Source organism: Mesoplodon bidens, assembly GCF_964165515.1.
Source record: "Mesoplodon bidens genome assembly, chromosome: 16".
In the NCBI taxonomy this organism is placed as follows: Eukaryota; Metazoa; Chordata; class Mammalia; order Artiodactyla; family Ziphiidae; genus Mesoplodon; species Mesoplodon bidens.
The window spans coordinates 8180407-8193458 of record NC_138173.1 but is presented as its reverse complement, the minus strand read 5'-3'; the positions used below and the strand labels follow the sequence as shown (position 1 = coordinate 8193458).

The window sequence follows — 13052 nt, the reverse complement described above, 5'->3', positions numbered from 1 at the left end:
TGTTGTGGAGCACGGGCTCTAGGCACACGGGCTTCAGTAGTTGTGGCACGTGGGCTCAGTAGTTGCGGCTCGCGGGCTCTAGAGCGCAGGCTCAGTAGTTGTGGCGCACGGGCTTAGTTGCTCCGCGGCATGTGAGATCTTCCCGGACCAGGGCTCGAACCCGTGTCCCCTGCATTGGCAGGCGGATTCTCAACCACTGCGCCACCAGGGAAGCCCGGGAATGGCTTTTAACAGAAGCTCATCAAGCTCCCTTCTTGACTTTTTAAAATTATAAATACAGGTATAAACGCAATCCTGAATATATTTTTGATGCTACGAGTAGTCAGCACCCACGTCACTTCAAATATTAACAGAGTTTGTGACATTAAAGAATTTATTTATTTTTCAAAAGATTTATTTATTTATTTTTCTGGCTGTGTCGGTCTTAGTTGTGGCACACGGGATCTTCGCTGAGGCACGTGGAATCTTTTGTTGTGGCGTATGGGCTCCTCTCTAGTTGTGGCGTGTGGGTTTTCTCTCTCTAGTTGTGGCACGTGGAGTCCAGAGCATGTGGGCTCTATAGTTTGTGTCAATCAGGCTCTAGTTGAGGCACGTGAGCTCAGGAGTTGTGGTGTGTTGGCTTAGTTGCCCCACGGCATGTGGGATCTTAGTTCCCTGACCAGGGAGCAAACCCACGTCCCCTGCATTGTAAGGTGGATTCTTTACCACTGGACCACCAGGGAAGTCACTGACAATTTAAACTGCAGCTCTTGTACTCAGCAAAATAGATAAAGCATGTCCTTTCTGCTTTTCCTTCTTGAGGTTTGTAGTTTTCAGAAACACACATGCTTCCACAGCTACCTGACATTTTTCGCCATGCTTTCATCTTGTAACCGAATTCTATTACGAATACTCCAGGTTTCTGCTTAAATGACAGCACCTTAACAGGAGAAAAGATAATTGTGCTGCATTTTTCTTCCTGTTACCTGAAAACATAATGGGTTTGCATGTGTTAACTGTATTCTTATAAATGTCTGGGTGATGTCTACCAGCTGGAATTCTTAACGTGTGGGTATTTTGCATCGAGATATTTAATCAAGACAGCAAATGTGAGTAGAATGTTGTTGATTTAAAACAAGGATGGGATCCAGTCAAATTAATTCCTGTATGTTTGTCCTGGCAGTTGTGGTAGCTGCATGTTTTCTTTGGATGGCATTAGAGTCTTAGCTCTTGAAGTACAACTTTAATGCTGTGTGAATTTTGTGATTTCGCCAATAGCAGTATCCTTTCTGCATCCACCGTATCACTAGAATTATTTATTCTATTCATGTTAATTTTGTTACAAATCTAACTAATGGAGGAACTTCCAGGTATTTAGGTTCAGATTTAACTTTCAGGCTATGTATTGTGTTTTCGTCATTTTGTATGTGGAGACCGTCATGTTCTTTGCTACTTCGAGGTAGCCTAACTGTATATATAACTCCTGGTAAATTATGATTAATCTTTGCACATGAATCGCTACTTTCATACTGCTATGGGAAAGTACATCCCAGGCATTTAGACTTTATGCTGGAGCAGCAAAATTTAAAAAAATAATTGGGGGTTGGGGAGACCAACAGAGTGGCCAAGTTTTATTTTTTTCAAGTAACATTGTAACTCTCTGCTGTCCCCATCAGTTTGTAAAGAGAAGATCTCTAATTTAATAGCTAGATGTAGGAAGGATATGGTCTCAGAATAAACACAGGCCTATACATTTTTTAAAAATTTATTTATTTTTGGCTGCATTGGGTCTTCATAGCTGCGTGTGGGCTTTTCTCTAGTTGTGGTGAGCGGGGGCTACTCTTCGTTGTGGTGCGCGGGCTCCTCACTGTGGTGGCTTCTGTTGTTGCAGGGCACGGGTTCTAGGCTCATGGGCTTCAGTAGTTGTGGCTCGCGGGCTCAGCAGTTGTGGCTCACAGGCTTAGTTGCTCCGTGGCATGTGGGATCTTCCCCATCTAGGGCTCGAACCCGTGTCCCCTGCATTGGCAGGCGGATTCTTAACCACTGCGCCACCAGGGAAGTCCCTAGGCCTATGCATTAAATAGATTGAGCTTTTAACAAACTCCCTACGTTATTTCTGTTTGTCTCATTTCACCCCAGATGAATGATAGTTTTATTAGGATGGGCACTGATCCTACCCACAGACCAGCTGGAGATCGTGTTCGGGAGGTTTGACTTTCTTGCCCTTTGGGCCTAAAAGTTTACAATTTGAGAGTGAATTATCAAGACAGAGCACAGCATATTGTAGGGCAGACTCTTATCTTTATTTACATTGTATTTAAAGTGCCGGTCTTGCTCTGTGTACTCTGAAGGGCTCGGTGATAATTGAGCCACATACCAGCTGTTTATGGAAGGCTGAGTGCATTAGATAGAGTTCCACTGTACAGAGCAGGAGTCTTTAATTGTGAAGAGTCCAGATCTTGGCTGCAAAATAGGCCAACAAAACATTATGAAGAATGTATCTCATAATAAAGTGCCAATCCTGAATATTATACCTTACCCCCCCCCCCCCCCCCCCCCGCAATGTCCTGGGTTTCCAGATAGCCCTGCATTTCTTCTTTTCTTTTCAGGGAGATAGTAATGTCTGCTATTTAAGTGTTCTTTTAGTGAAAAAGACCTGGCTTTTGGGCTGCTGCCTTTCCAAGTGATTTGCATATTCATTTGACAGAAAGATAGTTATTTTGATTTATTTGTTTTACTACTCCGAGGAGATACCAGGAAGAGTTTGCCCGGTGAATAGTGAATTGATGATCTTTTCAAGTTATTTGGTTTCCACAGGCATCCCAAGTTGAGCTTCGAGTTTGTGAACCTCTTCCAAAACAGAGACTTCCATTGCCTTTCCAAGGAAATGTCATAGGGTGACTTCAGTGAGTTAAACTGTCATGAGGGGGCTTCCCTGGCGGTCCAGTGGTTAGGACTCCATGCTTCCACCGCAGGGGGCACGGTTTTGGTCCCTGGTCAGGGAGCTAGGATCCTGCATGCCGCGCAGCACGGCCAAGAAAATCCCCCAAAACAAAAGCATCATGAGGATTAGACATATAAGGCATATAGATAATTTGTTTGTAAAAAGAACTTTAGAGATCACCTCAAAAAGGTGTATCAAACTAACCTTTCAAACTCCTGTTTAACCCCGGAGAAATCTGGGGCTCCAAAAGGTTAAGAGTCTCAGAGCATCTTATAGGAAACCATGATGTATGGCCTGGATGAAGAAGAGTGTCTTTTGTTTAAATAAATATTCCATTTAAGAATTATCCTTTACTACTGGTCTTGTCTCTGGTGGTGTAGATGGAAGGAGACAACACCACAGTCTTTGTCCCCCTCTCCACCGCCCCTGGGAGGGCTTTTATGTCTGCATGCAGCCCCATTTAGAGGTGAGCGTGTTTTAACCTTGCCCGGAAGGGTTCTAGTGAAGCTGTGGCCTTGTGCCTGGGTCTTATAGGCTATGAAGACAAAGCTCAGATGGGCTTTGTGAAGGTACAGGGGTATGTGATCTCGAAGGCAGAAGCTTGCTGCCCCCTGAGAATTGGGGTGGATTTAATGGACCATCTAGGTCTGCCCTCCCCCCTGCCTCCCGCCCCCCCAAACCCACTCTGCCGAGATGCTCCGCAGGGTCCTGGGGGGAAGTGACTGGTTCAGGAAATGACAGAGGACACATGAGACCTGTGAACTGACTTCTGCTCTGAGGGATGCTTTTTCCACCTCCCAAAGCCAATTCTTACTAGGAAAAGCAGCTCTACTTTGAGATTTTATTTGCCATGGTAGTTACGACTTTGGATTGAGATTGCTTTAATGGGAAAAAAAGGGAATCTTGCCGTTAAGAGGAGTTAAGACTGACACTAAAGGAAACAGTTTCACATTTGAATGTTCAGCTTCTCTGGGAAGTGTTATCATTTTGACCAGAAGCAGGACTCTGACTGTAATGGTTATTATCATTTGGGTGTCCTGGGATTGTCCACAGCACTAGCCTCACGGGTAAGCAGATGAAGGAATTAGATCCCCATGCTGTGGCCCCTTCAGTGGTCGTAATTGTGGGAACTCCCTCTCCCATCTGGGTAAAGAAAAATAAAAACAAATTTTACGTTTCCTGAATTCTAATGAACACTTGCCTTTTTATTCCATAAAAATCATGGCTCCTGCTTTGATTCAGCATATTTATTTATTTTTCATTTATTAAAATGTATTTGGAGCAGAAACCTCACAGTTTACCGAGTAGAAAATAAGTTATAGTGTTGAACGTACAGAAATGTTCTTTTAGTGGTACCACATGATATGGCAGTCTGCCGTTTCTGCTTAGAAATAGAATGGTATAAGACCAACTTGACCTTTAAGTAGTCACTTTGAAGCTACCTTCAATTTTATCTTTGTAAGGATTTCTTGTAGTAGATTATTCATTGTCATTGTTTGAGGATGTATGAGAGATTTTTTGGCCAACTAACTGAAAGAAACATTAGTATGGTAGCTGACTTTACTATGTAAGGTAAATTTGTGCAAAATGAAAAATTAGTTTCTATAAACGAATATGATATATAATGAATTTTTAGGTGGTTGTAGACTTGCTGCATGTAGAAAATATTTTAATTTGGGTTCTTACAGATCGAAATCCTCCAGTAAAATACATCTTCTCTTAATAGGCCTTCCAATAAAAATAGACTCTGGTTTAAATATGTACTTCATAACCAAATGGTCATCTTTAACTCATCTCCATCCATTCTTCCATTTGTCCATCCGTCTGTTTATCCATCTATTCATTCATTCAATCAACAGGTATTTCTTGGGAACCAGCTGTTCAGGCTGTGGGCTGAGTGATAGGCATATATTGAGGGCAATAGACAACTCATGGCATTTTTGTTACACTGGGGGAGTCCAAATGCAGTGTTCAGAATTTGTCTCCTCCCCCCTTTCCTCTAAATCGATGAGTGTTTAGAAGACTTAAATGAGTGTTTCTGTGCCATGTAAAGGGCCTCATCCCCTCTATCCTGTCTATATAGTATACAAATTCCAGCTATTTAAAGCTAATTAGAGGAAGATTTTTTTTAAATTAGTTTTTATTAGAGTATAGTTGATTTACAGTGTTATGTTAGTTTTCTGCTGTACAGCAAAATGAATCAGCTATACATATACATATATCCACTCTTTTTTAGATTCTATTCCCATATAGGTCATTACAGAGTGTTGAGTAAAGTTCCCTGTGCTATACGGTAGGTTCTTATTAGTTATCTATTTTATATATAGTAGAGTTTCTATGTCAATTCCAACCTCTCAATTTATCCCCCCACCCCTTTCCCCCTTGGTCACCATAAGGTTGTTTTCTACATCTGTGACTCTCTTTTGTAAATAGGTTCATCTGTACCATTTTTTTTAGATTCCACATATAAGCGATATCATATGATATTTGTCTTTGTCTGACTTACTTCACTCAGTATGCCAATCTCTAGGTCATCCATGTTGCTGCAAATGGCATTCTTTCCTTCTTTTTTATGGCTGAGTAATATTCCATTGTATATATGCACCACGTCTTCTTTATCCATTCATCTATTGACGGACATTTGGGTTGCTTCCATGTCCTGGCTATTGTAAATCATGCTGCAGTGAACACTGGGGTGCATGTATCCTTTTGAATTATGGTTTTCTCTGGATATATCTAGAGGAAGACTTCTGAAGACATTTATTAGAAAGCCAATATGTTATTTGAGGTATAAATTATTGTCAGCTAAATGAAATATTTATCAACTAGTTTGCACAAGGCACTGTGCTAGGTACAACCCTGTTATAGGTAGTTGTAAGCTAGAGTAACTAGGATAACCTAACAGCATTAGGATTGGTGAGAGACAGGATAGGAGAGTGTTGATGGTGAGGAAGAGTCGGGAAAGGTCTAGGTTCTGGGAAGCAGCCGGAGAACATGGCACCAGTACTGCTGCCTTGATTAACAGTGGAACCTTGTGGGAGGGAGTCAGGATGGTGTAGCTGGAAAGAGTTTGGGCTTGGAAGTCAGAAAACCAGGATTGAAATCCAAGCTCTGCATCCTTGGGCAAGCTAGTAAACCTCTTCCAGCCTCGATGTTTCTGTCTGTAAAAGGGGCTTGAAACTAGCTCAGAGGCTGGCAAAGAGTAAACCTGTCAGTATGTACTTCCTGTTATTAGGAAGAGATTGGGGACGTCATTGTGGTTGTGATGATAAAAATCTAGTGAAAATATCATGGGGGGAAACCAAAAGCGTTTTTTGTTCATACAGGTAAGAAATGCAGACACTATGAATGGAGAAAAAAGTTGTTGTTTTTTTTTTTTAAAGCCCTACTCCCCTGAATACATTATCTTCTACAAGTCTAGTCAGTATGTCATTTCCTGGTCATTTTTCCTGACACATCTCTTTATGATTGCTATGCGTGCATATGCAGTAAAATTTATGTTATCAGCTTATTTTGTAGTGAAAATCAAGTAAACATTTCCTGTGTAAACAGTGTGATTAAACTTCCAATTGAATAGAAGGATGTTAAGAGATTTTTAACTTCATAAGATCTTAACCAGTATAAAAACTGCATATGTTTTTCTGGTTGTTTTTCTTTTTTCTTTTTTGTTTTGGATTTAAGAATGATAGGTTAAAATGGCACAGTGAAGTTATTAGTAAGATAATTTTGCCCTGGCCACTGCTTTGCTGTGCTTGAATACATTTTTCCTTTCGGCTTCTTAAGGCTACACACAACAAAAACTCACTATGGAATCCTAGAGCAAAGTAGCATGAAGCCTATGGGAAACTGGACTTTTTGGTGCCATGGTCCCCTAGGAGGCAGCCTGCTCTGGTGGCATAGATTATCAGTCAGGGAGGGCTACACTCTGACTCCAATTCACCATGGTGTTTGCTGTTGGACTTCTGTGTGGTTGTTTAACCTCAATTCCTTTATTGGTGCATAAGGATAATACAATTGTTCCCACCCTTGTGAAACTTAGGGAGAGGCTGTAAAAATTAATGGTATACCGTTGGAAGCACCGTGCACTGAATATAGTGGTGGAAAATAGCGTTATTAATTACAAAATCTGGTATTAAAGTGTTTCCTAAAAGCATTTTAAGGGCATAATTAGTGTTGGATGCAAATGTTGTAACATGGGACAGTACAATTGTTTTGTTTTTTTTTAAGAAGCCTTGAAATGAGTAGAAACAAAGAAATCCAGATTTTAAACTGTTGACTATAAACATTAAGTATAAAAGAAAGACATTTGTAATGATAAGTCCTGATAAATGAAAGATGGAGTTTTTTTTTTTTTATCAATTCATGCAGCGGTCCCCAACCTTTTCGGCACCAGGGACAGGTTTCGTGGAAGACAATTTTTCCACGGATGACGGTGGCGGGGCGGGGGGATGGTTTCAGGGTGATTCAAGGGCATTACGTTTATTGTGCACTTTATTTCTATGATTATTACATTGTACTATTTAATGAAATAATTATACAGCTCACCATAGTGCTGACAGGAGGCGGAGCTCAGGCGGTAACGCGAGCGACGGGGAGCGGCTGTAAATACAGATGAAGCTTCACTCGCTCGCCGGCTGCTCACCTCCTGCTGTGCGACCCGGTTCCTAACAGGCCATGGACCGGTACCGGTCCGTGGCCTGGGGGTCGGGGACCCCTGAATTAATGTTTTCACTTGGGCACCCTAGGGCAGGTGCATTCTCTAAACCTGGCTCAATGAATCACTTAGCGCTCCGGATGAGAGCGTTTATTCAGTGGAAACCAATTTATTTGGCTTCAGAGTTCATGTAGTTCCCATGAATATTCCTTGGTGGGTCTATAAATTGGTGAGTTCTCCGGGGAGATCCCATAAAGAGATTGCTTCTCCCCAGCCTGAGCTCTGAGCAAATAGGAAGTAGACATTGTTAGAGTCCTCAGATAATGGAGAACAAAGCATCACCTTTATTATGGATGAAGGACACTGGAGACATAGCTTAGTATGAGGGAGTCAACCTGCTCAGTTACAGGCAGTGGGTGGAGGGAGGCGAGATAGGAGGGAAGGAAGGGAGGTGAGGAGGTGGGGGGCGGTGAGAGGTTCCAGGTTGGGTTTATTAGCCAGCTCTCCAAGCCTAGCTCAAATTTCAAAAGAGGAATAGAGAGGAGGGTGGAGTTGGTTGAAGGAGTGGAGAGGAAGGCTAGCTTTCTTTAGGGAAAATCCCTCTTTATGGGAACAAGGAACAGAGAAGAGGTATTTCCTGTTAATAAGACTAACTCTTCAGAATTCTCCCAAGCACCCTTTAAAGTTCTATGGCACTGGACAGTAGCACGAGACCAACCGCATCTGGGCATCAGTGAAGGAAGTCCTGTTTCCTTTTACTGCAGGTTTGTCCCTTTTAACCACCTGGGACCACATCCCTGTCTGCCTGCAGCTCCATTGTACCTAACATAGTCGCACAGTTTTCCACTTTCTAGAAGGAGCTGGGGCTTGGAGTGAGCCAGGATTTTGAAGCATGTGTAGGATTTAATTTTTTTTTCTTTCTGATTCACTTGGGTGGGTTTTTGCCCGGTTCACCATCTCAGCTGTTGTTTAAACCCAAGATATAACTGAGGGCAGTTTATGGATGTTTCTCTTTTCAAGACTTGTGACCCAGGTCCAGGGCTGACATCATTAATCCTGTTCCAAATTTGGGTTGTACGGCTCTGGAAATATTTTACAATAATTTTAAAACACAAATATCACTTATTCACCTTGTGATGGAGAACAAATATTACAGACTTTTATCAGTGGGCATTGTTCCTAATTAGCTTAGCAGCCCTGACATGCTTTAACTGTGTTCCCAATCTTGCTGTTTTCTAACTGATCTAGAGCTCGACTGTGTTTCGTGTGTTTCGTCAGTGGCTTGGGTCTTAGTGGGATAAAGGCTGTAGTGATGCCTGCTACCTTTTCAAAAAAGACATTGCTGTGACTTATGTCAGAGTGTTCTGCTTATGTTTTCCTAGACAGCATTTGTTTTTAATGATTCTGTTGTCTGGTTGGAAGAGGCAGGATTAAGATAGAAACGTATGAAATGATAACAATCGAAAGGTTACATGACAATGGAAACAATTCACAACATCCATAGGAAGCAACTCCTATGTGTTTGCTGCTGTGGTTGGTGCTGATATAGGGCAGTAAATAAGAAATAATCTAGGTCTAGAAGAAGTTCCCATTCCCTATTAAAAATGGCTGTTATATATGAAAATAGCTTTAAGGGATGAAATATAAAGGAGGACATACATCATGGAATAATGGATTTCTCCTGGGCTCAGAGGAAAAACTGTGGGAAGGGGTGGATATTGGAGCTGGGCTTTGATGGCTGGGTAGGAGTTTGCTGGATAAGAATGACACGGATGGAAAGAGAAGAGATGAATATAAAGATGTAGGAGAAGACATGGGGATAGGGCTTGATGAGTGATTAGAAAAGACCAATGTGATGCTGAGAAGTGGAACGTGAGTAATTGAAATAGTGATGGCACAATTAATAGGAAAAAGAGAGAGTCAGACAGTGAGGGACCATGCTGGGGAGAAGCTAATTAATTTGGATTAATAAATGATACTATTTTAACAGGTGCCATTTTATCCTATTACTACCTACAGTGCTTTTCCTCCCAGCACACTTTCAAATTAGGTAAAGAATAATAGTAGTTGGGGTCACAGTTCTTTGAAAAATTGAAAAAAAGCCCTTCATTGTAGGTGAAGAGGCAACTGTTTGAAGCTATTCTAAGCCTTATAGCATTTGAGTCTTAATTAGAGCTAATATTTCTCCACACAGAGGAAGAGTGAGTTAAAGTAAAGATGACTAGATTTTAGTTTTTACTTGTTGTTAATTGGAGGTGATTTGTGTTCTCAAGGGAAAACATTTTCAGCTTTGTAATCTCCATTCCCTCTCTTTAGTCTAATGGTCTGAATTTATTGATCTTTACAGGGTAATACGTATTTCTGCCTGGGTTTCCTGGGCAACACCCAGCAGAACCTCTCCATTTTGGTGTTTTTCGAGGGACTTTTTCTTGATGTCTGTGCTCCTTGGAATTGCTACACTTTGCTGTGGTCAGTTGCTTGTTCCAGAGTCTCTCTCTTCCTCTGTCACACCCTTCACATGGTGTTTTTTTTCAACATAGATGTCCATGACCTGTCAGTGCACCTGATGGCTCGCATAAGTTTCTGTATTTTAAAAATTAAAGAAAGTGGCAGAAATAAAAAAAGATATTGATAGGAAAGCAGCAACTGAAGGTGCTTCAGATTACCTGGATATTCACATTTACATCCATCTCAATTTTAATGGAGACTTTATTTTGAAGTTCGTGGAACTTTACTTTGGATGATTAGAATTTGTCTTATTGGCATTACTGATCCGGGTGAGTGAAAAGCCTCTGGAGAACTAGACTTTTTGCTCCTTGATTCTAGTTAAATTTGAGCCCTCTTTGTAGGAAGAATTATCCTTAGTTGTTTGAGTCTAATGTCAGAACCATTTAGGTGGCATCTCTTATTGAATAAATAGTGAGTCCGGTGGGGACAAAGATTAGAGAGAATGGAGGTGATTCTGCCTTTCTCTCTCTGACCTTCTTTTTTGGTGGCTTGGGAAAGATAGTAGGTGCAAAAGTGGGCTGACCAGCTACTATAATTTTTTGGGGGGAATAATATTCAGTGAGCTGGTACATTGTATTATGCGTGTCAGAAATGAATGGAGATTTTGACTGGGAGGCTTGGGAGCATTGGCTATTGTTAAATGACTTGGGGATGCCAAGAGGGAGAGGGAATTGGGGGGAAGATGTCAAGGTCAGCTTAGTCATGCTGAATTGGAGATTGCTTGAGATTTGTATATAATTCAGCTGAAAGATAAATTGTAGGAATTTTCATGTTTGGAAGTTTGGTTTGACTTCTTTCAGTTCCTGGCATGTAGGGGGCCTTAAATATAAACAAGTGGGTGAAAGCAGAGATCGGGAAGTTCGAGGCATAATACCAGGTGCTGGGGATGTAAGTAAGACAGAAAGTCCTCGCTGAGGGACTTCGGCCTCGCCATCTCTGTGTCTAGAATGTTCTCCCCCCCGGTAGCCACATGGCTGCTTCTTCAGCACCTTTGGGTCTCTATTCAAATGTCACATCATCAGTGACTGTAGCGATTCTAGTGAGTTTGAAGTGGTAGCTCATTGTGGTTTTGATGTGCATTTTCCCTAATGTTAATCATATTGCACATCTTTTTATGTGCTTATTGATGATTCATATATCTTTCTATTCAAATGCTTTGCTCATTTGAAAAATTAGGTTGTCTTATTATTGAATTGTATGAGCTCCTTATCTATTCTTGATACAAGTACTTTTCAAACATATGGTTTGCAAATATTTTTTCTCATTCTGTGGGTTGCCTTTTCACTTTCTTAATGGTGTTGCTTGATGTCCCAAAGTTTTTGATTTGGATGAAGGCTAATTTATCAATTTTCTTCTCTTATCAGTTGTGTTTTTCATACCATCTCTATTAATTAAAGTAAAAATTTTATAGCTAAATAACATATAGACAGAAAAGTAACCAAATCACAAGTGTACAATTTGTTGCATTTTCACAAACCTATGAAACCAGCATTCAGATTAATAAACAAAGTAACCACTCTCCCTTCATGGCCCCTCCAGGTTTACCCATGATCTTGACTTCTGACACCATAGATAAGTTTTACCTGTTTGGGGATTTTATATAAATTGAGTCATACAGTATGGGTTATTTTGTGTCCAGCTCTTTTTTTATTCACCATTATGTTTAGAGATTCATGGGCATTGCAGTGTGTACTTTTTGTTTACTTGTTCTCATGTATGGTATTTCATTATGTGAATTTTCTATAGTATATTTTTTTAAATGTTGATAGATGTTTGGATTGCATTCAGATCTGATCTGTTAGAATGGAGTTTCTCTGAATATTGTAGCCTTTTGGTGAACATATACTTAGGAGTATATCCGGGGTTACAGGATGGTCAGAGTTCAGTTCTAGCGGACTCTGTCAAGTAGTTCACCAAAGTGGCTGTAGTAATCCACGCTCTTACCAGTCTTTGAATCTCTTTTTAGGAACTAGCAAACGTTTTCCCAGAAGTCTTCCTCACCTCCACCCTCAAGCGGAATTCCCTCACATATCTTTGGCCAGAACTTCTGTGCACACAGGTTCCTGAAACAGTCATTTCAAGGGAAAAGACGAGGCTGGAATGGTCTTGGCTTGGTCAAGATTCACCCCATGGGGCTGGGGAGGGGTCCAACCTTCCCACTAGCACTTGACCTGCTGCTGTGTAAATGCAGTTGGGTTTCTGTTTGCCTGGAAGAAAGGATGTTGAGGGGAACTCAGCTGTGTCTCCTGAGAGAAGGAACATCCAGTTAAACCAGTTAGATGCCTACCTGAAAAAGTGGCTTTTTGCTCTACAAGATAACTCTTCTGGAATTATTTTGAAAATTTACCAGGCTTTTTAGTTTCAGGGTAGCTAAATTAGTAAGTGCTCAATAACTATTTTCTATAGTGATTATATTTTTCTCGCTTTAATTTACATTTTTATACCCATATGTTTTCAGTAGGGCTGACATTATGAATTGAATGTCCGTGTTGGTACAGTGTCGCTAGTCCTTATGTGCTTACATGTATCTCCATCACAATGCCTTATTGAAAATGGGCTATGAAGTGCTCATTTATAAAGCTTTCCCATTTTCCCAGAGAAACACATTTTTATTGAACTTTTATTCCTGTTAAAGGCTTAATAGCAAATTTATTAAAAAATATCTAGTACTATGTTATATAAAAGCAAAGATAATAAAACATCTGTATGCCTCTGTAATAATTTTAGATGCAAAATTATCTTCCAAGTTATGTTGCTTTATTTGTTTATTTATTTATTTTAAGATTTAATTGTATTTATTTTTGGCTGTGTTGGGTCTTTGTTGCTGTGCGTGGGCTTTCTCTAGTTGCGGTGAACGGGGGCTACTCTTCATTGTGGTGCGCGGGCTTCTCACTGCGGTGGCTTCTCTTGGTTCTAGGTGCACAGGCTTCAGTAGTTGTGACACGCGGCTTCAGTAGTTGTGGCTCG

General features: G+C 40.8%; 1 protein-coding gene across 1 annotated transcript in view; it reads left to right on the top strand.

Moving 5' to 3' along the window:
- The window catches only part of CA8 (carbonic anhydrase 8), a 99039-nt gene that overhangs the window by 18311 nt on the left and 67676 nt on the right, over window positions 1–13052 (top strand). The gene's annotated exons all lie outside the window — the stretch shown is intronic.